This window comes from Gymnoscopelus braueri (genome assembly GCF_963280865.1).
Source record: "Gymnoscopelus braueri genome assembly, chromosome: 2".
In the NCBI taxonomy this organism is placed as follows: domain Eukaryota; kingdom Metazoa; phylum Chordata; class Actinopteri; order Myctophiformes; family Myctophidae; genus Gymnoscopelus; species Gymnoscopelus braueri.
In genome coordinates, this window is record NC_137604.1 from 58,152,133 (window position 1) to 58,177,943 (window position 25,811).

At 41.4% G+C, this 25,811-nt stretch overlaps 2 long non-coding RNA genes across 2 annotated transcripts; both read right to left on the reverse strand.

Annotated features, from left to right (window-relative positions):
* Positions 1 to 892: 892 nt before the first annotated feature.
* LOC308093573 lies at positions 893 to 7,635 on the reverse strand. Its single transcript, XR_013933886.1, has 3 exons — positions 7,454 to 7,635; positions 3,701 to 3,904; positions 893 to 2,076 (listed from the first exon to the last, which is right to left on the reverse strand). It is a non-coding gene; the product is annotated as an uncharacterized lncRNA (long non-coding RNA).
* Positions 7,636 to 11,344: 3,709 nt separating this feature from the next.
* On the reverse strand, positions 11,345 to 18,302 carry LOC308093566. Its single transcript, XR_013933885.1, has 3 exons — positions 18,056 to 18,302; positions 14,172 to 14,375; positions 11,345 to 12,555 (listed from the first exon to the last, which is right to left on the reverse strand). It is a non-coding gene; the product is annotated as an uncharacterized lncRNA (long non-coding RNA).
* Between the last annotated feature and the right edge of the window lie 7,509 nt (positions 18,303 to 25,811).

Here is a 25,811-nt window from a genome sequence, read left to right on the forward strand (position 1 = left end):
GTGGGCCGTGGCTGTGTGTGAAACGGATGATGGCCGTATCGATTGACGGATGATCGCTCGAGGGGCTGGGTTCACACCGTCTTCAAACGGCGCGGCACACCTCAGCAGTAGCCCCGGCCCAAAATTGGGACGTTTGCCAGGGTTGATAAACACTGCTTTACAGGAACCATTTTTGATTCCTCAAAGAACTGGAGTTCTCTATAACCATATGAAAAAGAATCACTAGATAAAATGGTTATTTAGGGCGCGCTCCCACCGCACTTTTATTTTACCTCTGGGGCGGAATCTGCCAATGCTTTGTCAATGCAAATGCATGGATTCACGCAAGAGCGCATCTTTCCGCCTGTCGCGCAGACCGTGCGTTTATCCGCTCTACACGACTTGTCCATTTGAAGCATATAACTGCAGGAGGCAGGAGCTGCTTTTCCTCCTCTGTCCAATCGGGTGAGTCGAAGGCGGACCGTCACAAGACTCAGGAAGCACCATGGTGCTCAAGGCAGAAGGCGGTGCGGGCTACGGGGAGGGTCCTGAAAGTGAGTGACAGGGGGGTCACTCCCGTTTTTTAGAATCCACTGGCTGCAAAAAAACTGTGGCCACGCACAACCTGCATTTAACAGCAGCCAACCATGTTTTGGTGGGAGCGCGCCCTTAGTGGGTTATGTTTCTTTGTGGAACCATATAGCCATTTAAAGAACCATATTTTTTCTGTGAAACAAATGAAAAGCAAAAAAAAAAAGCATTTGAATGATTTTTTTATTGCCATCTACATTGACATATGGGATAAAAACATGCAGCCGCACACATAAATACAAGTAAGAGCTCATTTCCACTGTGGTCCTCAAGTGTGTGTGTAATTATGTTGATTTAATTTTGTCAACTCAGATGTTGAGAAATGGTTTAATTATGTTGAACTATCCCTGTTATGAATCAGCATGTGTGTCTTCAGACTTCCTTTGCGATTGAAGCTTTTTTCACATACTGTACAAGTAAAGGATTCTCCCCCTGTATGAACCATCATGTGTGCGTTCAGATACTTTGTCTGATTGAAGTTTTTACCACAAACGGTACAACAACAGAGTTCATCCTTTGAATGAATCTTCATGTGTGCTGTCAAACTACATTTTTCTGAAAACCTTTTTTCACAAATTATACAATTAAAGCGAGGGGGGCGACGGGGGCGAGGGGGGCTCGGACGATCCCCTGAATGACGCTCCATGTGTCTTTTCATGTGCACCTTCAAATTAGCCTTTGCTCGGAAATGTTTGCTACAAACTGTACAACTAAATGGACGCGTACGCTCTGTGTGAATCTTTATGTGATTTTTCAGGTAACTCATTTGACTAAAGACTTTCCCACACACAGTACAATTATGGTTTCCTCCCTCTGAATGTAACTTCATGTGTGTCACCAGATTTCCACGCTGCGTAATTATTTTGCCACAAACTTCACAAATACAGGTAGTTTTCCTTGTGGTCTTACTTCTTTTCCTTGTGGTCATACTCCTTTCCCCTGTATGCTTCATCATGTGCGTCTCAAGACCTCTGCTCTGATAAAAACCTTTGTCACACGATGTGCAACTAAAGGGTTTTTCTCCTGTATGCGTCTTCATGTGTGTCTTCAAATAACCTTTTATTTTAAAGCCTTTACCACAAACACTACAAATAAAGGGTTTTTCTCCTGTATGAATCATCATGTGACTCTTTAAACTTGACAAAGTAGTAAACCTTTTGTCACAATCTGCACAACTAAACAGTTTCTCCCCAGTATGGTTTCTCTTGTGCAATGTCAAATATCCATAACGAACAAAGCTTTTGCTACAAACTGTACAACTAAAGGGCGGCTTTTCCCCTGTATGACTCCTCATGTGTATTGTCAGAAAATGCATTTGACGAAAGCCTTTACCACACTCTGTACAACTAAATGTCCCCATATGAGTCCCTTCCGCATTTTGTGTCTTGTGTGACTTCCTTCCATTAGAAGACGACTGATCTTGAGCACAGTGCTCCATTGATCTTTGAAGTTCATCATCTGGTTTCTCCTTGACCAGAAGTGGATCATCTGGTTCCGGGGAAACCTCTTTACACACAGAGGCAAAAGATAAAATGAGAGAAATCATTACAATGACATTTCCCGAGCAGTTTCCGCTGTTTTGGTGATGTGGTAGTTGGAAGAATTTCTGCTGTTGGTAGCATATCTGTGCCTGTTTTTTATTCAAGTGTGAGATGCCATACTAGTGTTATTCCAATTTGCTCAGGGTCTTCAACTAATTCCATTTTGGAAAGATTCCGATATGGAAAAATTCCAATTTGGAAAATTTTGGAAAAAATCCAATTTGGAAAACACTGCTACAACCAAGGATAACTAAACCAAAGGGTAAACTTTACTGAAAGGCCATCAATTTAATACTTTTTCAATAAATTGGAGCTGTAAGGCAGCCAAAGTGATACAATGATTAGTGAATTAACGACTTCAGCTCTATTTCAAAAATAGAGAAAATAGCCAATCCACAAGCTCTGTTTTTGCCTTGTGTTCTGTGGCATCTTGTTTTTATTGTTAAATGTCAGAGACTACAGATGAAAATTAGGACGGCATTCTTGCTAATTCCTTTATATTTACACTGCTTTCATAACTGTACTTTAATGTACTGTATTTGAATGCCTAGTTCATTAATACATACTGACCCTCTCAAATAAAGGCAATGACTCAAGTATCGGGATTGAGTACTTTTGTCCACACTCTGCCAATAAATAATTACACTGCAAATGTATTTGATAAAATCAATGACCATAGGAGTGTGTCTGTTAACACAGATCATTCTCTGCAGTAGTAAGTGGAAACCAACAGTTTAAAAAACAAAACAAAACTGTACATACCCATCCTGTACAACTTTACTACAGGGTTCATTATTGCATCAAATAAAGCAAAATAAAAATAGCAGATCTACAAGCTCACAACTAGCTTGTAGATCTGCCATTTTTATGGCACCACACAATACATAGTTTAGCCTACTGCATCTGTCATTGTAAATAGGCTAATATGTATACAGAATACATACATCATTTCATCTGAATGGAGACCGATCACTGTTTAGAGTGGGCGGGTCTTAGACAGTGCAGTGAGTGAGAAGTACCTGCTTTTTTTTGTGTTGCCAGATTTTGGGAGAGGAATAAGCAACCAGGTCTATGAAAACAAGCCCTAAGGAAGTGACTATATTCCAAAAGAAGGGACTATACTATTGTCACGGCTATTTTCAACTAGGTTTCAAGTGCTCATCTGGCCTATAGTCACTATTAGGCCACATGAGCACTTGAGAACTATTGGAAAATAGCTGTGAAAATCACATTCACAATAATACAATTCCGACATGAACTCTTTACACGCACTGAGGCGCTCCAAGCTGTAGAGCGTTCGACATTCCCCGACGTTTCCTTTCTAAGCTCCAACCTTGGATTGCCTTTCAATAAAACCATATTTGATAGACATACGTTTCACCTACATTGTTATCTACAAGCTCACAATCGCAAGTTCGCAACCATCTTGATTGACCACAAGCAGCTTTACAGAAAAACAAGCCCAGAGTGGCTTATAAAAAACAGACCTGGCAACAACAATGTGAAATACACAGGGGTTTCTGATAGTTTTCTCCATGTAATATCAACTAGATAACCAATACAATACGATAAAATGTATGTATTCTTACCACTGGCTGGTTCCCACTCATCAGAGCCGTCATCACAGTCTGAAAAAGACGAATCCTGGTCCTTTTCACTCCCTGAGGCGGGGGGGAGAGGCACCGATCGCCTCCTGGTACTCCGACGAAGAGGCACCGGGTCGCCGTGATCACCGTCCTTTGGGACCACAGACCCACCAACGGGGCCCACTGGAGGTGGAATACATGGAGGTTCTGGTGGTATATTATGGTATAGGATACTTTGTTACATTAACAACGTGGGTTTTCATACCAAAACACCTCATCTTACATAGATAGCAATATTAATGTTTATAAAACCAGAACAAAATGTTTTAATCTCAGGTACTTATATATATACGACTCATTTACTCAAGTACTGTACTTAAGTACACTTTTGATGAATTTTTATTTTACTCAAGTATTTCCAATTTTCAATACTTTTACTTCTACTCCACTACATCTCAGAGGCAAATATTGTACTTTTACTCCACTACAATTATTTGAAAACTTTAGTTACTAGTTACTTTGTAGATTTTTATTTTTATTACTAAACATACAGTAACCACTTCAGCCCTATATACATTTCGGCCATTTGAAAATAGCCGATCTACAAGCTCATAGCGACGCATTGTGAACTTGTAGATCGGCTATTTTCAAAAGATTTTAATACATTTACATACATTTGAAAACTTGTGAAATGGGACATTCTGCATAATGAGTACTTTTACTTTTGGTACTTTAAAGTACACTTTGATGCCAATACTTTTGTATTTTACTGAAGTAAATGTTTTATTCTAGACTTTTACTTGTAACAGAGTATTTCTCCACATTGCAGTATTGATCATTTGAGTACTTTTTCCACCACTGTACGTCATGCAGTGGCTTTATGGTAAGTTATGGTACGTTATGGTATGGTAGATAATTAGGAACCAAATGGACCCTTAGAGATCTGTAACTTTGAGAGTGTACGAATATGAAACCTCTCAGAGTAAGTCTCTGTTATTATAGGCATCCGTGACATAATGCATAAGAAATTGTGGGTTATTGAAATTAAAATGTTTGAGAACCACTGGCAGTGATGGAAAAAGTACTGAAACGTTTTTTCTACTTAAGTAAAATTATCAATACTGCAATGTAGAAATACTCTGTTACAGATGTCCCGTAATAAAAATGCACTTGAGTAAAAGTACAAAAGTATCGCCATCAAAATATACTTAAAGTTTGGGGGGGTGGGAGGGGTAACATACATTCACTGTTTTTGTATACCCTTTGATATAGACATGTATGTGAAAATATAAAATAAAAAAACCTTGAACGAAAAAAATATATATATACTTAAAGTACCAAAAGTAAAAGTACTCTTTGTGCAGAATGTCCCATTTCACAAGTTCAAAATGTATAAAGAATCTTTTGAAAATAGCCGATCTACAAGCTCGGATGCGACCGACGCATTGTGAGCTTGTAGATCTGCTATTTTCAAATGGCCAAAATGTATATAGGGCTGTGGTTCATGTATATTTTATAATAATGAACAAAATTTACAAACTAACAAGTAGCTTAAGTTTTCAAATAATTGCACTGGAGTAAAAGTACTGCAAATTGGAAATGCTCCAGTAAAGTAAAAACAAATCCCTCAGAATTGTAGTAAGTACAGTTAAGTACTTGAGTAAATGTACTTAAGTTACTTTACACCACTGTTGAGAACGACATTAGTACGTTGTGAGCTTGCTATTTCAAATAGAAGCTTGCCCGCTTCCAACCCATGCCGGTTAGCCCACATGCAGCCCACGTGTGAACCATGTGGGCTAGCCCGCCTCCAACCCATGCCGGTTAGCCCACATGCAGCCCACGCGGGAACCACGTGGGCTTGCCCGCCTCCAACCCATGCCGGTTAGCCCACATGCAGCCCACGCGGGAACCACGTGGGCTTGCCCGCTTCCAACCCATGCCGGTTAGCCCACATGCAGCCCACGCGGGAACCACGAGGGCTTGCCCGCTTCCAACCCATGCCGGTTAGCCCACATGCAGCCCACGCGGGAACCACGTGGGCTTGCCCGCTTCCAACCCATGCCGGTTAGCCCACATGCAGCCCACGCGGGAACCACGTGGGCTTGCCCGCTTCCAACCCATGCCGGTTAGCCCACATGCAGCCCACGCGGGAACCACGTGGGCTTGCCCGCTTCCAACCCATGCCGGTTAGCCCACATGCAGCCCACGCGGGAACCACGTGGGCTTGCCCGCTTCCAACCCATGCCGGTTAGCCCACATGCAGCCCACGCGGGAACCACGTGGGCTTGCCCGCTTCCAACCCATGCCGGTTAGCCCACATGCAGCCCACGCGGGAACCACGTGGGCTTGCCCGCTTCCAACCCATGCCCAGTTAGCCCACATGCAGCCCACGCGGGAACCACGTGGGCTTGTCCGCTTCCAACCCATGCCGGTTAGCCCACATGTAGCCCACGCGGGAACCACGTGGGCTTGCCCGCTTCCAACCCACGCCAAGTTAGCCCACATGCAGCCCACGCGGGAACCACGTGGGCTTGCCCGCTTCCAACCCACGCCCAGTTAGCCCACATGCAGCCCACGCGGGAACCACGTGGGCTTGCCCGCTTCCAACCCACGCCCCGTTAGCCCACATGCAGCCCACGTGGGACCCTCATAATTTGCCCAGTTCAAGCCCATGCCCACTTGGTACCCAAGTAGCCCGCATTGGGCCCATATGGGTCCCACGTCGGCGTGCTGGCTGGGATATATAGGGCTGAAGAGGTTAATGTATGTTTTGTAATAATACAATACAAATCTGCAAAGTATCTAGTAACTAAAGTAGGCCTATTCCAATAATTGTAGTGGAGTAAAAGTACACTATTGTGCTCTGATGTATGTGGAGTAGAAGTAAAAGTACTGAAAATTGGAAATACTCCAGTAAAGTAAAATAAAATCCTCAATATTGTACTAAAGTACAGTACTTAAGTAAATGTACTTGGCTACTTTCACCATTGGTACAGTGGTAAAGCTTGTATGAAAACATCGAACAAGCTAACATTAGCACAGGGCAGGCCTACATAGTGAGTTCTTAGCCCTGAAACATGACTGACATACCATGACAGTCATGGATGGACCCAAGGTCCTGGTTTTCGATTTCTTACATTTACAACTCTCACATGTACATAAACGTTCAGATTTCAAATATAAAGTTCTGACCCCTTAGCCACGGATGTAACAACTTGAGCCGGACTGCGATAATTACCCGTATGTCCCGTATTGTTCAATAAAAAAACACTTTAATCCGATCGGCGGCCATTTTCTATTATATATATTATTATTTTTGGTAAAGTATCAGAGTGCAATACACCTCCCAACCGGCAGTGTCGCATAGTTGAAAGCATAGGACAAAAATTCGTCAAAAATGGATGGCGATCGGATTAAAAAGCTTTTTATTGAACAAAACGGAATATACAGGTACTTAGACCTTTTGCGGCTCAACTTGTTACATCCGTGGCTTGAGGGTCGGCACTTTATATTTGAAATTTGAACGTTTCTGTAGATGTAGCAGTTGTGAATGTAAAAAAAAATCAAAAACCAGGAACAAGTGGTTCCATGACGCTTGTGACAGACGGGCACCATGTGAACCATGGCTAGGCTAAGGCCTACACAAATAAATAAATAAATACATCACGATCGGTTTAAAAACCTCCACATATCTTCTCACGGTGACTTGTAAATCAACTATCTAAAGTAAGAATGTGTTTTAATAAAACAAACCTGTTGTGTTCTGTTGTTCAATCATGTCTGACGTGATCTGATCTCCTGCTATCAGGATGGCATGATTCAACAACAGATCTGATCTGATCTCCTAGTACCAGGATGGTATTATCAGCCCCTGTATTCAGTTGAAGGAGAAAAGTCCTCCTGTAGACCATAGAGTTAGTTATATAGTAGTTATAGAGTTAGTCATAGTTAGCTGCAGACCTCCTCCTCGTTCTTTGTTCAACATCCAGTGCGACAGCATGCAACGTCCAGTGTTGCCAGGTTGTGTGAAAGAAATAGGCAACCAGGTCTATGAAAACCAGTAGTGTGTAAAGTATATTTACTCAAGTACTGTACTTAAGTACACTTTTGAGGTATTTGTACTTTACTTGAGTATTTCCAATTTCCAATACTTTTAATTGTACTCCACTACATCTCAGAGACAAATGTGCATGGGGATCTCATCTTAAACAAGCTCAGTGCTTAATGAGTCTTCCAGTTTAGTAGACCTTGTATTGTGAATTTGTACTTCCATGTACTGTTGTTCTCATGTCTTACTAAATAAAGTACATCAATCAATCAATCAATCAACCAATCAATCAATCAATCAAATATTATACTTTTACTCTTTGAACTTTACTAGTTACTAGTTACTTTGTAGATTGCAATTATTGCAAATCCTACATTAACCACTTCAGTCCTATATACATTTTGTCTATTTGAAAATAGCCGATCTACAAGCTCACAATGCGTTGCGATTCAACGCATTGTAGGCCTAAGCTTGTAGATCTGCTATTTCAAAAGATTTTTATACATTTTACACATCAGAAAACTTGTGAAATGGGACATTCTAGGGGGCACGGTGGCACAGTCGGTAGGACTGTCACCTCACAGCTAGAAGGTCCTGGGTTCGATTCCCACCGAGGACGCTGTGGGCACTGGGGGCGTGTCTTCTCCTCCGTGTCATCAGCGCCCAGACCCTAGGTGGGGTTGGCAAAAGGGCCTACTCTGTGTGGAGTTTGCATGTTCTCCCTGTGTACTCTCCTAGGGTAGTTAATACCCTCACAAAAACATGTAGTAATCCTGGTCGGTAGGGCTGTCACCTCACAGCTAGAAGGTCCTGGGTTCGATTCCCGCTGTGGGCACTGGGGGCGTGTCTTCTCCTCCGCGTCATCAGCGCCCAGACCCTAGGTGGGGTTGGCAAAAGGGCCTACTCTGTGTGGAGTTTGCATGTTCTCCCTGTGTACTCTCCTAGGGTAGTTAATACCCTCACAAAAACATGTAGTAATCCTGGTCGCTATACCGCCTCCCCCATGACAGCCGGGGCGCCTGATGGAGGGGAAGGGAACTGGTTGGAATAACGTGTTCCTTCCACGCGCTACGTTGACCCGGGGACAGCACACAACGCATCGCAGACGCAATGAGCGTTGTGATCTTTGGACTTCCGGTCCCGAAATGAAACCGGAATGGACTGCTATTGGCTGTAACTGCAGCGAGGACGCATATTCACTTGGTAGAAGCCCTCGAAACATACCCTACTTTATCATTAATTTAAAAAAATATATGGGACGATAATTTACTAAACGCATATCATGGTGATTGAAAGAAGAGTTTAAACTAGCGACTGAAAGCATAATATTTATGATGTTTATTTAGGTAATAAAATCAAGTGTAAAGTCAGGCCAAAAACCCATTTGCTTGAATAGAGTTATTGCTTCTGCAGCCAGTAGGGGGGAAATCATGGGGGAAATAGATAAACTAGCGGCCATTATATGAACTGTCACTTCCTCTGCCTCAATTTAGAAACAGGATGCTAGCCCCTGGTGTGCTCATTTGGCCTAGTCGCTTCTTTAGGGCTTTGTTTTCATAGAACTGGTTGCTTATTTCTCTCGCAAAACACTGGTTCTCATCTTGATGTTGGACACGACAACAAAAAGATCATCCTTCACTCTGATTGGCTGGCATCTGCGTTTGTTTTTCACACATTTCAGTGGAGAAAAGGCCAGTCAGGTCAGGTGTAGGGATGGGACGTTAATCGTTATCGTTTATTGTGATAGAAAGACGCTCATAATAATCGTATCGCAGATATTTTTTTTTATTGTGAAATTGTCCTCCGTCATACTTTAAGATGAAGCTTTTGTTGAGCTGCAAATTCAGTACCACATAAAATTAAGGACAGGTGCTCTTTTATGGCAGTTTTGAAGGAGGGTAGGACTAGGGAGTCACATTTTTGATGACTGTTGATAGGGCATTCCACATTCTGGTGGCATAATAGCATTCATCCCCATGTTTGTGCCGAATCTGGGGGGAATGAGACCTTCTGGTATTGTGCATGTGGGCGTCACTCACTCTTTTGAAGTAGTCAAACAACATGGGCACTGGTCCAATGTACCGACGGTATCAGTGTCAGGTGTGGTGCTTTTAGATGGATATTGCTATTCCTCATCTTTGACTGGCTTTTTGAGAATCTGCTGCTCCATGTTGTAGCCAAATAATAAACAATATTTCCAGAAAGTGGGAGTGTTTGTTGATTATGAGAAGGGTCTGGTCTCCTTTTACGATGTGGAGACCAGAGTTCATCTCTACTCTTTCACTGGCTGCACCTTCACTGAGAAACTCTATCCATACTTCAGTCCATGTCTTAATGATGGTGGTAGAAACTCTGCTCCTCTGATTATCTCTCCTGTTAACACGGACACTGAGCTCGGGGAGGACGGTGGGAACATGTTCCCTCCATCTTCAAAAAGAAGAAAAACGTGATATCACCTGTAAATTATTTAAAAACAAATCTGTTTTATGTCATATACTGTAAGATAACTCCACACGTGCATTAATGCCAAAAAAGAAAAGGAAAACGAGAAAAGAAAAGAAAAAGGAAAAAAGTGCTTTGAAATACAGTACTTGAGCATACCAGCCTAAACACTGTTGCTGCAGTGAGTGAGATTCCACCATTCCATAGCCTTCCATAGCCTGAAGGGATGGGACCTTCTGATTGGTTGCGAGGCCGTTTCAGACTGAAACTTCAAAATAAAATGATCTACTGTAATATGTATATTTCAATGCAACTTTAAAAGCCATCTCAAAATTGTTCTTTAAGGAACAATTTCTGATTCCTCAAAGAATTTGAGTTCTCTACAACCATATGAGAAAAATGGCACACTATTCACTATGGTTCTTTAGTGAGTTATGTTTCTTTGTGGAACCATATAGCCATTTAAAAGACCATACTTTTCTATGTAACAAATGAAAAGCAAAAAAACTGAAAAAACATTTACATTATTTAATAAATGCAAGTAAGAGCTTATTGCCACTGTGGTCCTTATGTATGGTGTGTGTGTGTGTGTGTGTGTGTGTGTGTGTGTGTGTGTGTGTGTGTGTGTGTGTGTGTGTGTGAGACATAAGGGGGTGGGGGGAGCAGAGGGAGCTTCACTAGAATGAAATTCATAAAAATAAAAGCAATACGCATACATTGTCATATAATCAAATGATGTAATGTACAAAACATCACAGCAAATCCAGCACACAGTAAAACCATAACAAAGTCAGATCAATATGGACACAACATGCACACAACATGGTGTGCATGGGATGTATAATCAAGCAATTAAATATATTGTACTGTCAAAACAATACATAAGAGTGAAAAGTAAACAGAAATTATGTTGATTTAAATTAGTCATGGTGAGATATCTTGTCAACTTAGATGTCTGAGAAATTATTTAATTATGTTGAACTATCCCTGTTATGAATCAGCATGTGCGTCTTCAGACTTCCTTTGCGATTGAAGCTTTTTTCACAAACTGTACAAGTAAAGGATTCTCCCCCTGTATGAACCATCATGTGTGCGTTCAGATACTTTGTCTGATTGAAGTTTTTACCACAAACGGTACAACAACAGAGTTCATCCTTTGAATGAATCTTCATGTGTGCCGTCAAACTAAAATTTTCTGAAAACCTTTTTTCACAAATTATACAAATAAAGCGACGGGGGCTCGGACGATCCCCTGAATGACGCTTCATGTGTCTTTTCATGTGCACCTTCAAATTAGCCTTTGCTAGAAAATGTTTGCTACAAACTGTACAACTAAATGGACGCGTACGCTCTGTGTGAATCTTTATGTGACCATTAAGGTAACTCATTTGACTAAAGACTTTCCCACACACCGTACAATTATAGTTTCCTCCCTCTGAATGTAACTTCATGTGTATCGCCAGAGTTCCACGCTGCATAAATGTTTTGCCACAAACTTCACAAATACAGGTAGTTTTCCTTGAAGTCATACCTCTTTCCCCTGTATGCTTCATCATGTGCGTCTCAAGACCTCTGCTCTGATTAAAACCTTCGTCACACAATGTGCAACTAAAGGGTTTTTCTCCCATATGAGTATTCATGTGTGTCCTCAAATAACCTTTTATTTTAAAGCCTTTACCACAAACACTACAAATAAAGGGTTTCTCTCCTGTATGAATCATCATGTGATTCTTCAAACATGCCAAAGTCGTAAACCTTTTGTCACAATCTGCACAACTAAACAGTTTCTCCCCAGTATGGTTTCTCTTGTGCAATGTCAAATTTCCATAACGAACAAAGCTTTTGCTACAAAATGGACAACTGAAGGGCGGCTTTCCCCCCCCTGTATGACTCCTCATGTGTCTTTTCAGAAAAGACCAGTGATGAAAGCCTTCTCCACACTCTGTACAACTAAACCTCCCTTTATGTCCTGTATGGATCCTCTCGTGCATTGTCAAAGTGCGATTCTGAGCAAAGCTTTTGTTACAAACTGTACAACTAAAGGGCTTTTCACCTGTATGACTCCTCATGTGTATTTTCAGATGATACATTTGACGAAAGCCTTTACCACACTCTGTACAACTAAATGTCCCCGTATGAGTCCCTTCCGCATTTTGTGTCTTGTGTGACTTCCTTCCATTTGAAGACGACTGATCTTCCCTGGTCTCATCCCACTCGGCATCACTGTCACATTCAGAGATCAATGGAGCACAGTGCTCTATTGGTCTTTGAAGTGGATCATCTGGTTCCTCCTTGACCAGAAGTGGATTATCTGGTTCCTCCTTGACCAGACTGCGGCTCCTTTCCTGCTGTTCAGGGGAAACCTCTTTACACACAGAGGCAAAAGATAAAATGATAGAAATCATTACAATGACATTTACCGAGCAGTTTCCGCTGTTTTGGTGATGTGGTAGTTGGAAGAATTTCTGCTGTTGGTAGCATATCTGTGCCTGTTTTTTATTCAAGTGTGAGATGCCATACTAGTGTTATTCCAATTTTGATCAGGGTGTACAACTAATTCCATTTTGAAAAAAATCTGATTTGGAACATTTAGAAAAAATTCCGATTCGGAAAGTTTTGGAAAACAATCCAATTTGGAAAACATTGGAAAACACTGCTAGAACCAAGGATAACTAAACCGAAGGGTGAACTTTACTGAAAGGCCATCAATTTAATACTTTTTCCATAAATTGGAGCTGTAAGGCAGCCAAAGTGATAAAATGATTAGTGAATTAACGACTTCACCAACAAATAATTACACTGCAAATGTATTTGATAAAATCAATGACCATATGAGCATGTCTGTTAACACAGATCATTCTCTGCAGTAGTAAGTGGAAACCAACAGTTTAAAAAACAAAACAAAACTGTACATACCCATCCTGTACAACTTTACTACAGGGTTCATTATTGCATCAAATAAAGCAAGATAAAAATTGCTACAGGCTCACAACTAGCTTGTAGATCTGCCATTTTTATGGAACCACACAATACATAGTTTAGCCTACTGCATCTGTCATTCTGTCATTGTAAATAGGCTGCATTGTCAAAATTGTCATCATCATATAGATCACATGCATAATGTATTCAGAATACATACATCATTTCATCTGAATGGAGACCGATCACTGTTTAGAGTGGGCGGGTCTTAGACAGTGCAGTGAGTGAGAAGTCCCTGCTTTTTTCTTGTGTTGCCAGATTTTGGGAGAGGAATAAGCAACCAGGTCTATGAAAACAATCGACTATATGCCACAAGAAGAGACTATACTATTGTCACGGCTATTTTCAACTCGGTTTTAAGTGCTCATCTGGCCTATAGTCACTATTAGGCCACATGAGCACTTCAAGACTATGGAAAATAGCAGTGAAAATCACATTCACAATAATACAATTCCGACATGAACCGTTTACACGCACTGAGGCGCTCCAAGCTGTAGAGCATCGGACATTCCCCGACGTTTCCTTTCTAGGCTCCAACCTTGGATTGCCTTTCAATAAAACCATATTTGATACATACGTTTCACCTACATTGTTATCTACAAGCTCACAATCGCAATTTCGCAACCATCTTGATTGACTCTTAAAGAAGCTCAGTGCTTAATGAGTCTTCCAGTTTAGTAGACCTTGTATTGTGAATTTGTACTTCCATGTACTGTTATTCTCATGTCTTACTAAATAAAAGTACATCAATCAATCAATCAATCAATCAATCGACTACAAGCCGCTTTACAGAAAAACAAGCCCAGAGTGGCTTATAATAAAAAGACCTGGCAACAACAATGTGAAACACACTTTGTGTTTCACATTGTTGTTGCCAGGTGTGAAAACTGGAGAAAACTATCAGAAACTCCTGTGTGTTACACACAGGAGTTTCTGATAGTTTTCCCCATGTAATATCAACTAGATAACCGATACAATACGATAAAAAGTATGTATTCTTACCACTGGCTGGTTCCCACTCATCAGAGCCGTCATCACAGCCTGAAAAAGACGAATCCTCGTCCTTTTCACTCCCTGAGGCGGGGGGGAGTGGCACCGATCGCCTCCTGGTACTCCGACGAAGAGGCACCGGGTCGCCGTGATCGCCTTCCTTCTGGACCACAGACCCATCAGCGGGGCCCACTGGAGGTGGAATACATGGAGGCTCTGGTGGTGGTGACAATTGCACATTATTGTATTATTATTCCACTCGACCTATCCATGTTATTATATTTGTTGAATGTATGTAACATGATTGAAGCCGTGAGAAATATGAACTTTTCCTATTCACATGAGCTGTAAAAACCTACCGATCCGTTTTTTCCCCCCTTTAGTTAATAATTATCCTTTTAGTTATAAAGGCGGATTGTTACAACATCTATATATACATTCCGAGATAAGGCGCATGCGCGAGGTAATCGGTAATAATCGGTAACTGGTAAACTGCCCGAAAAACTGCGCACTGCGCACTGCGCATGCGTATGCGTGGACTCGCACTTTCTCTGTGCCATCGTCTGTGTCGTCTTTCACCGCTCTGCTGTGCTCCGTTGTCTCACACACACACACACACACACACACACACACACACAGAGGGGTGGGTCTTTGCGAAATCCCGAAGTGGAGTTTTGGTCACACACACACACTGTGGCATCGTCTGTGTCGTCTTTCACCGCTCTGCTGTGCTCCGTTGTCTCACACACACACACACACACACACACACACACACACACACACACAGAGGGGTGGGTCTTTGCGAAATCCCGAAGTGGAGTTTTGGTCACACACACACACACACACACTGTGCCATCGTCTGTGTCGTCTTTCACCGCTCTGCTGTGCTCCGTTGTCTCACACACACACACACACACACACAGAGGGGTGGGTCTTTGCGAAATCCCGAAGTGGAGTTTTGGTCACACACACACACACACACGGGTGGGTCTTTGGTCATTGGAACGGTGCACGTGTGAAGTGGTTATTTTCAAACCCTGGACTGGATTGTTTTGGTCATTGGAACGGTGCACGTGTGAGGCATCTGGGTTGCCACGTTTGGGGGGCTTGTGACAAGCAGACAGGTCAGTGTTGCCAGATGTGCGCCAGAAACAAGCAACCAGCTTCATGAAAAAAAAAACAGCCGATGGGGTCCACGATGTTTCACGGGGGTCCGCGATGTTTTGCGGGGGTCCCAAGACTCCCAGGGGGTCCGCGGACCCCCTGGGAGTAAAATTATTTAAAACATTTTAAAAACTTTTGGGGGAAATTTCTTCATGAAAAAAAAAAAACAGCCGATGGGGTCCGCGATGTTTCACGGGGGTCCGCGATGTTTCGCGGGGGTCCCAAGACTCAAGTTCAGTTAAATTATTTTTAAAAAAATTTAAACTTTTTTGGGGGAAATTTTTATCCCACGATTTTTTAACCCCAAAATAAGCGAGCCCTTGCTTATTTTTGCACGGACGTAATTATTTTGTCATTGTGGTGAATGTTGTGTGTGCTGCTGATGTTTGTTGTGTGAAGCTTAATGTCAGAGTGTTTGTGTTGGAGCGCCTCAGTGCGGCTGCAGAGTTCATGTGCAACATCTTGCATGCGTTTTTGATTCCAGACCTTTACTTGTAACAGAGTATTTCTCTACATTGCAGTATTGATACTTTTACTTAAGTAAAACATTTGAGTACTTTTTCCACCACTGTATGTCGTGCAGTGGAGTTATGGTATACGGTGATTGTACTTGATATGAAGAGTGGCCGGTGTTGACGTGCGGCCCAGTGGCCAATGAAACACCATTTGTAAGTCCACTGGTTGTCAAAGTGGGGTCAGGGGACCCCCAGTGATCCTTGAGGGGTTCCAGGCGGTCTAAAGCCATTAAAATGATTGATAATTAGGAACCAAATGGACCCTTAGAGATCTGTAACTTTGAGAGTGTACAAATATGAAACCTTTCAGAGTAACTCTCTGTTATTATAGGGATCCGTGGCATAATGCATATGAAATTGTGGGTTCTTGAAATTAAAATGTTTGAGAACCACTGGCAGTGGTGGAAAAAGTACTCGTTTACGTTTTACTTAAGTAAAATTATCAATACTGCAATGTAGAAATACTCTGTTACAGATGTCCCATATTAAAAATGCACTTGAGTAAAAGCACAAAAGTATCGCCATCAAAATATACTTAATGTACCAAAAGTAAAAGTACTCATTGTGCAGAATGTCCCATTTCACAAGTTCAAAATGTATAAAGAATCTTTTGAAAATAGCCGATCTACAAGCTCGGATGCGACAGACGCATTGTGAGCTTGTAGATCTGCTATTTTCAAATGGCCAAAATGTATATAGGGCTTAAGTGGTTCATGTATATTTTATAATAATAATCAAAATCTACAAAGTAACTAGTAACTTAAGTTTTCGAATAATTGCACTGGAGTAAAAGTACAATATTTGCCTCTGAGATGGAGTAGAAGTAACAGTACTGCAAATTGGAAATGCTCCAGTAAAGTAAAAGAAATCCTCAAAAATTTGCTTAAGCACAGTTAAATACTTGAGTAAATGTACTTAAGTTACTTTACACCACTGTTGAGAACGACATTAGTACGTTGTGAGCTTGTAGATCGGCTATTTTCAAATAGCCGATCTATATATATATATATATATATAGGGCTGAAGGGGGTAATGTATGTTTGTAATAATACAATACAAATCTGCAATGTAGTGACTAAAGCATTCCAATAATTGTACTGGAGTAAAAGGGAACCACGTGGGCTTGCCCGCTTCCAACCCATGCCGGTTAGCCCACATGCAGCCCACGCGGGAACCACGTGGGCTTGCCCGCTTCCAACCCACGCCGAGTTAGCCCACATGCAGCCCACGCGGGAACCACATGGGCTTGCACGCTTCCAACCCACGCCCAGTTAGCCCACATGCAGCCCAAGTGGGACCCTCATAATTTGCCCAGTTCAAGCCCATGCCCACTTGGTACCCAAGTAGCCCGCATTGAACCCATATGGGTCCCACGTGGGCGTGCTGGCTGGGTAGACTATTGTCCTCTGATGTATGTGGAGTAGAAGTAAAAGTACTGAAAATTGGAAATACTCCAGTAAAGTAAAATATACCGCAAAATTGTACTAAAGTACAGTACTTAGGTAAATGTACTTAGCTACTTTCACCACTGGTAGTACAGTGGTAAAGCTTGTATGATAACATCGAACATCAAGCTAACATTAGCACAGGCCTAGCCCTTAAACATGACCGTCATACCATGACAGTCATGGACCCAATTGTTCCTTGGTTTTAGATTTTTTTAACATTCACAGCTGCTACATCTACATAAACGTTCAGATTTCAAATATAATGTGCTGACCCCCATGCCACGGATGTAACAAGTTGAGCCGCAAAAGGTCTAATACCTGTATATTCCGTATTGTTCAATAAAAAGCTTTTTCATCCGATCGCCAGCCATTTTCTCCGAATTTTGTCCGATGCTTTCAACTATGCGACACTACTGGTTGGAAGGTGTATTGCACTCTTGATACATTACTAAAAAAAAAAAAAAAAAAAAAGAATGGCTACCGATCGGATTAAAATGCTTTATATTGAACAATACGAGAGATACGGGTACTTATCGCGGTCCGGCTCAACTTGTAACAGCCGTGGCTCGGGGGTCAGCACTTTATATTTGAAATATGAACGTTTATGTACATGTGAGAGTTGTAAATGTTAAAAAAAAACATCTAAAACCAGGAACAAGTGGGTCCATGGGCTAGGCTAAGTCCTACACAAATAAATACAAAAACCTCCACATTATCTTCTCACGGTAAATCAACTATCTAAGTAAGAATGTGTTTTAATAAAACAAACCTGTTGTGTTCTGTTCAATCATGTCTGACGTGATCTGATCTCCTGCTATCAGGATGGCATGATTCAACAACAGATCTGATCTCCCAGGATGGTATTCGCAGCCTCTGTTCAGTTGAAGGAGAAAAGTCCTCCTGCAGACCATAGAGTTAGTTATAGAGTAGTTATACTCTAGTCTAGAGTAGTTAGAGAGTAGTCAGTCACAGAGTTAGCTGCAGACCTCCTCGTTCTTTGTTCAACGTCCAGTGCGACAGCATACATATACAGCGTCCAGTGTTGCCAGGTTGTGTGAGAGAAATAAGCAACCAGGTCTATGTGGTGTAAAGTACATTTACTCAAGTACTGTATACTTAAGTACAATTTTGAGGTATTTGTACTTTACTTGAGTATTTCCAATTTCCAATACTTTTACTTTTACTTTTACTATTATTTTAAAACTTTAGTTACTAGTTACTTTGTAGATTTTGATTATTAATACAAATTACAAAAGATACATTACCCACTTCGGCCATTTGAAAATAGCCGATCTACAAGCTCACAATGCATCGCATTTCAAATGATTTTTAGACATTTGAAAACTTGTGAAATGGGACATTCTACATAAGGTACTTTCTACTTTGGTACTTTAAGTACATTTTGATACCAATAGTACTTGTGTACTTTTACTTAAGTAAATTCTGAATTTCTGACTTTTACTCGTAATGGAGTATTTCTACATTGCAGAATTTATCTTTTACTTACCACTCATTTTCAACATTGAACTATGTCTTTAATACACCTTGGCAGAGAGATTTGGTGGGTCCGTTTTAACTGGGAATAGGCCTAGAGGGTTTAAGTAGGCTACATAATAATAAAATATTAACTTTATCTATATATGTTACGAAACCCTTTTGGGTCTAGGGATGGATTGGTAACAATGAAATACATTTTGCATAACCGGGATGTTGAGCAATTAGAGGTGCAAACAAGGGAGACCACACTGGCTTGGAGCAAAAGGTGCAGGGTGCTTTTACTCTTAAGCAGGAATAATATTTACAATATTGACATTACCATATGCACAGTGCATAAACAAAAAGGTAAGCCACTACCAGGGGACACGGGTGTTGCCAAAATAACAAAGAAGTAGCTAGGGTAAACAAAAGACAGACTAAGTAGTGAAAAAAAAGCCTGCCTGCCTACCCAACTACTCTAACCAAACAATGTTCAAAAATACATAAGTGGCAACCACCCCTTACCTAGTGTGCTTAACAAAGGCTCTGCCTACATGGTGTCTATGTATAGAGGCCTCTGTCTTTCCTGTCCCAAGGCAGCAGCATATACAAAGCAGATTAAAGGTAGGAGAACAGACACTAAGTTACCAAAGTTTGCTCTGGGAACATAAATGAGGGCTACAAACAAGGCTACAAGGACAGGGCTACAAACAGGTGAAATGGTTGAGAGACTGAGCTGAGGTGGGAGGGACCCAGCATTTTATAGACAGCAGATGGTGGTGATTGGATGAAGGTGGGGCCAGGTAACAGGTTGATTGACAGCTGATGGATTGGTGACTTCAGACCTGTAGTGAGTGACAGAGGGAAGGAGAGATAGACGGGGAGGAGTACAGACAGAGCCATTTCTTATTTTTTTACAAATCAAAAAAAGACAAAAGGACTGAAATAAGGGGTCATTTTTGTCATTTGTTTTCAGCGTTTTCACTATTTTTCAATTCAGAATGAAAAAAGGAAAACATTTGTTTGTTTTGGGAGGACGAAAATCACAAAAAATATTGTTTTCGGTTTGGTTCAAATTGAACATACAAATTATACTAAGATCCCCAAACCGTTTAGAATTAAACAGTGTGTACAGTAAATCCACGTGTTTTATGACAGATGTCAACATAACAATCTCCTTAAGGCATATTTGGCTTATTAGCCAGGCATCCTTTTAAAACTGCTCAAAATGTTAGTAAATATCAGTGGTTCTCAAACGGTTTTAATGCAAAGGACCCCCAAAATGGTATGTATTTGTCCGCGGATCCCCCAAGCACAAAATATGTTGTTCCAGGGACCTCCAGAAGCACAGATCTGAGTTAAAAATATACATTCAAAGATTTGCACACATTTTCATGATTCTTTAAAAAAAAATAGCAGATCTACAAACTCATAGCACGGAACTCTGTGCCGCGATATGAGCTTGTAGACACGCGCGTTTTTTCCCTTTAATTAGCAGATGTTGGACCTCCAAAAAGCGTTCGACACTGTAAACCACTCAATTTTACTTGATAAGCTGAGGGCGATTGGTTTTGACTGCACATCACTAAACTGGATGAGATCTTACCTGGAGGGAAGAGAACAAGTGGTTGACATCAACGGAACCATGTCCTCATCCCTCCCGGTGAGCTGTGGGGTTCCTCAGGGCAGCATTCTAGGGCCGTTACTGTTTCTTCTATACATTAACGACATGAGTGCTGCCTGTAACTGCAAATTGTTCCTGTTCGCTGATGACTCGGCACTCCTGATCTCGGGAGAGGACAAGTTGCAAGTTGAGGAGGCGCTCAGCTCCGAACTCTCAAAAATCCGTACTTGGCTTACCGATAACAAACTGTCACTACACCTTGGGAAAACTGAATCCATTCTCTTTGGGACCAAACATTCCCTCAGACAGATGGATGTAAATGATTTCAAGGTCAAAGTCGATGACACAATTATCTCTAGCAAAGAAGAGATTACCTATTTGGGTTGTGTTCTTGACAAATACCTGACAGGTGAAAGCATGGCTACAAAGGTGGTCAAAAGAGTAAACCAGAGAACCAAATTTATGGGCAGAGTTTCCTCTTTTGTCAACCCTCAGGCCCTCAGGACCCTCTCTGGGGCCCTGATTCAACCACTTTTTGACTATGCATGCACCTCCTGGTACTCCAACACCTCAGTGTCACTGAAGACTAAGCTTCAAACCTCCCAAAACAAACTGATTCGGCTACTCCTCGGATTGGGGCCCATGACCCACCTTTCTCCCACCCATTTTGCCAGCCTAGGCTGGCTCAGGGTGGAAGACAGGGTTAAACAACTAAAAATGGGACTGGCCTTCAAAATTGTAAATGCAAATTTGCCCGATATGCCCCCTATTCCCGCATATCTGAGTAAATACCTCCAAAAGGTTAGCGACACCCACAGTCACAATACCAGAGGGAGCGTTAACAACAATTTGGTACCACCCACCCATAAAACAAACATGGGCAAATTCTCCTTCTACAGCACTGCCACCCAGGATTGGAATAGTCTAACTCCATCCCTCAAAAAATGCAGTTCGCTGGGCTCATTTCAAAGAGCCTTAAAAAAAAATCACCTTTCAGGAGGCCAAAGGAGGAGGTAGTACCATTTTCCCGTTAGACAGCAGACCCTCCCCCCCCCTGTTCTTGTACATTTTTTTTTTTCACCATTTTTTTGTTGTACATAGTGTTATTTTTTTTGCTGTTTATTTTGTAATGATATTTGAACTGTGGTGCCACTATATATGCCTATGAATTGAATACCAAGGCCCTCATTGGAAACAAGTCCACAAGGACTTTTATGAACAGACCTGTTAGACAAAGTATTTTAAATGTAACTGTGCTCTTTTACATTTTTTGCCTAATAAAATATTAAATAAAAAAAAAAAAAATTGTCTAGCCCAGTGGTTTTCAACCAGTGGTCCGGGGACCACCAGTGGTCCTTGGGGGGTACCAGGTGGTCCCCAGCAAAATCAGTTAACATAGCGGCAGAAATGTTTTAACCACTTAGCTTTGGCTATTCAAAAATAGCAGATCTACAAGCTCATAGTGCGGCACCGAGTGCCGCGCTATGAGCTTGTAGATCAGCTATTTCTTCAAACATCTCGAATATGTGTTTATGTCTTTGAATATATTTATTTTAAGAGAACATATTAACTCTAAATCTTTGCTTCTGGGGGTCCCTGGCACAAAACATTTTCAGATGGGGGTCCGCGGCCAAATGTTTATCAATTTAGGGGTCCTTGGCATAAAAAAGATTGAAAACCACTGGTCAAGCCAAACATCTCCATTTTCAGAGCTTCCTGCAGGCATTAAGTCATTAAAACCAGGAACGCATCTGTGTAACCACTTAAACCAGTGGTTTTCAAACCTGCGGACCCCCATTTGAAAAGATATATGAGGGACCCCCATAAGAGAAGACTTTCACGGCTCTAGCATTGATTCTCAACCATTTTAATTTCAAGGACCCCCCAGTCTGACATGCATTAGGCTACGGACCCCCATTGAATGGCATTTCAATCTCTGGGACCCCAATTTATTTTGTAAAATCAATGTTAGTTTAACTCTGAGAGGGTACAAATGGAACCAAATGGACCCGTTAGCAAGTTTTACAAATACCGAAAATAGTTGATCATCAAAAGTTTTCACAATTTGTCGAAATCTTTCAGAAATAGCAGATCTACAAGCTCACAACGCGTCGCATCACAACACATTGTGAGCTTGTAGATCAGCTATTTTTGAAGAGCCGAAGTATAATATAGGGCTTAAGTGATTAATGCATGTTTTGAAATAATAACCTGAATGTTCAAAGTAACTAAGTAAAGCTGTCAAATAATTGTAGTGGAGAAAAAAGTACAATATTTGACACTAAGATGTAGTGGAGTAGAAGTATAAAGTATAAAAAATTGAAATATTTAAGAAAAGTAAAAGCATCTAAAAAATTACTTAAGTACAGTAATTGAGTAAATATATCTAGTTACTTTCCACAACCCTAGTTCTAAAGTGCACCGTCAGACCAGTTGTGCTTCAGAACACTGTTTATTGTTTATTAAGGATCCCTATTAGTCTACATCGTAGTGGAGACTATTCTTCCTGGGGTCTAGGCAGAAAATAACATTACAAATCATAAAATGCAGTACAGCATGGTCAATGTTAGTGAAATGAACACAACATTTGAGATGGCAGTTTACATTAAAAGTATATTAAGAATATAAAACAAACTGGGTTGTCTGTCTACCAAACCACATCTTCTGGTGTATTTGAAACAGTTATTATTCAGGGAGTATCCATTGACTACTAATGCTCTTATAAGGCACAAAAAAACAACAACATTTATTTATGACTGGGAGCAACAGTACAACCAGTCATCTACAAGAAAATGAACTTTGATTCATTGTCTTATGATAACATTGTGTGTAGAATGATCCAGGGCTTTCAAGCATGTGATGTTTGCGGTTATTATTGTAAATTATTATTTGTGTTAATTATGAACCAAAGTTATAAATGAAGAGGTAAACGCCTGCATATGTAGAATAATCCATTATTATGATGTAACGGCACGGAGTTTGTATTTACATGTTACCTGCACATGTGGCCTTCTAGTAGAATTTATATATTTACTATCTTATTTTCAGAGGGACATTTAGTCATAATAGGTACACATATACAGATTCTAAAGACCACAGCTCTGACCTGTGGTGTTGGGGTCCACAGCGGGGGACTTGCATGTGTCACATGAGAGTCACATGAGAGTGTTAATTGATTAGGTCAGATGAGGAGCTGGGGGACAGTGGCTACTGTTATAGAACAGTGCTAAAGCCTTTGTTTACACTTTTAAGACAATACACAAGTCACATGATTAATCAACAGAAAGTTACACCCACATGGGTAGACCAAACCCATATAAACAGAGAGAAATCTCACTAAAAGGACAAAGTGTTCTAAGCAGGCATCAGTGTTATTAGTTACCACGGTGTTATTGCTGCGTTCGTCATTTTCCATTGCGAGCTCCGAGGGATTGGCGGTAAGAATTGAGAGCGTGTTTACACGACGACAAATGTATATATTTCTGATTTGTTTTTTAGTTCTGTGTGTACATTTCATGTCAGTAATTTTTCATTGTGTTGTTGTTTGTGTTTCCTTTTCTATCTTTATAACTTACTGGTCTAAAAGTTTTAGAGTGTGTTTGTATTGTGTGTTAGTATAATAAAACCATCAAAGACACGGTTCTGAGTTGTGTCCGCTAAGGTTGCTGAAATACCCTGTACATGGGAGATCTATCTATTGCATAGCAAGTGTGATTGGTAGATAATTGTACAATTGATACTCATAATGTTATCGTTGTTTTGTCTTCTTGTATTCCTCTGGTGTGACAGCCTCAGAGAACATTCTAGATCAGGGAGCAGCAGAGAAAATGGCTTCCCGTTTCACTTTTCCAAAAGAGGAGCTGACCTGTCCCGTGTGTCGAGACATCTTTAAACATCCCGTTGTGCTGTCCTGTGGCCACAGCTTCTGCAAAGACTGCCTGCAGGAATGGTGGACGGAAAGACCAACAAAAGAATGTCCTTTCTGTCAGAGAAGATGCTCCAGAGACCATCCTCTTACAAATGTTGTTGTGAAGGACCTGTGTGAGAACCTTTTGGAGGAGGAAGGCCAGAGCTCCTTGTCGGTGAGCTCTGAGGTCCTCTGCACTGCACACGGTGAGAAGCTCAAGCTCTTCTGTCTGGAAGACCAACAGCCGATGTGTCTCGTGTGTCGTAATTCAGAGGAACACGCCGGACACAAGTTCTTACCCGTGGACGAAGCATCTGGACTTTGCAAACAGATGGTCCAGGAATCACTGGAGGCTTTAAGGAAAGAAATACAGAAATGTAATTTTAATAAAGTTAAAAAAGAGTGCGACAAAATAGAAAATCACATCAAGGTTCAGGTCAGAAAAACAGAGATGCAGATTAAGGAACAGTTTCAGAATCTTCGTGGGTTCCTACAGGAGGAAGAGGAGGCCAGGATCGCCGCTCTGTGGGAGGAAGAGGCTCAGAAGAGTCAGGAGATGAAGGAGAGGATTGAGGGTCTGAGCAGAGAAATGGAAACCCTCTCCAATGCAAGCCAAGCTGTTCAGGACCAGCCGAGAGCCGACAACCACGTCTCATTCCTGCACAACTACAAGACCACGATGGAGGGAGTCCAGCTCACCCTGCAGGACCCACCGCCGGTCTCAGGAGCGTTGATAGACGAGGCCAAACACCTGAAGAACCTGACCTTCAGAGTCTGGGACAAGATGAAGGACATTGTCTCCTACACTCCTGTCATCCTGGACCCCAACACTGCTAGAGCATGGCTCATGCTGTCTGATGATCTGACCAGTGTGATATGTGTAGAAGAAGAGGATGAGCAGCTTCCTGACAACCCAGAGAGGTTTGACTCGTGGGGCCGTGTCCTGGGTTCTGAGGGCTTTAAATCAGGGTCTCACAGCTGGGATGTTGAGGTTGGAGACAATAAATACTGGGAAGTAGGTGTGTGTGTGGAGTCTATCCAGAGGAAGGGATACCACACAAGGAGTGGAGACTGGTATATAGGGTGCTATGATGGTGAATGCACAGCAAGATCAGGCCCTGATGATGAGGATGAGGATGATGATGATGATGATGATGATGATGATACTGCTCTCTCAGTGAATCAGAAACCCTGGAGGATCAGAGTCCAGCTGGACTGGGACAGAGGACAGCTGTCCTTCTCTGATCCTGATTCTAACACACACCTACACACCTTCACACACACTTTCACTGACACACTGTTTCCATTCATTAATAATAGTCATTATTATGGTCTGTCTTTGAAGATGTTACCAGGGAAGATCTATGTCACTGTGGAAAACCACAGTTAGAACATCTGGCGTCCAATAAAAAACCTACAGAATATATTGATCTGGTATTGATTAAGGGCTATTATTCTATGGCAGGTCATTCATTATTATTATAAATTGATTGCAGTGATTATTTACTTAATGCATCA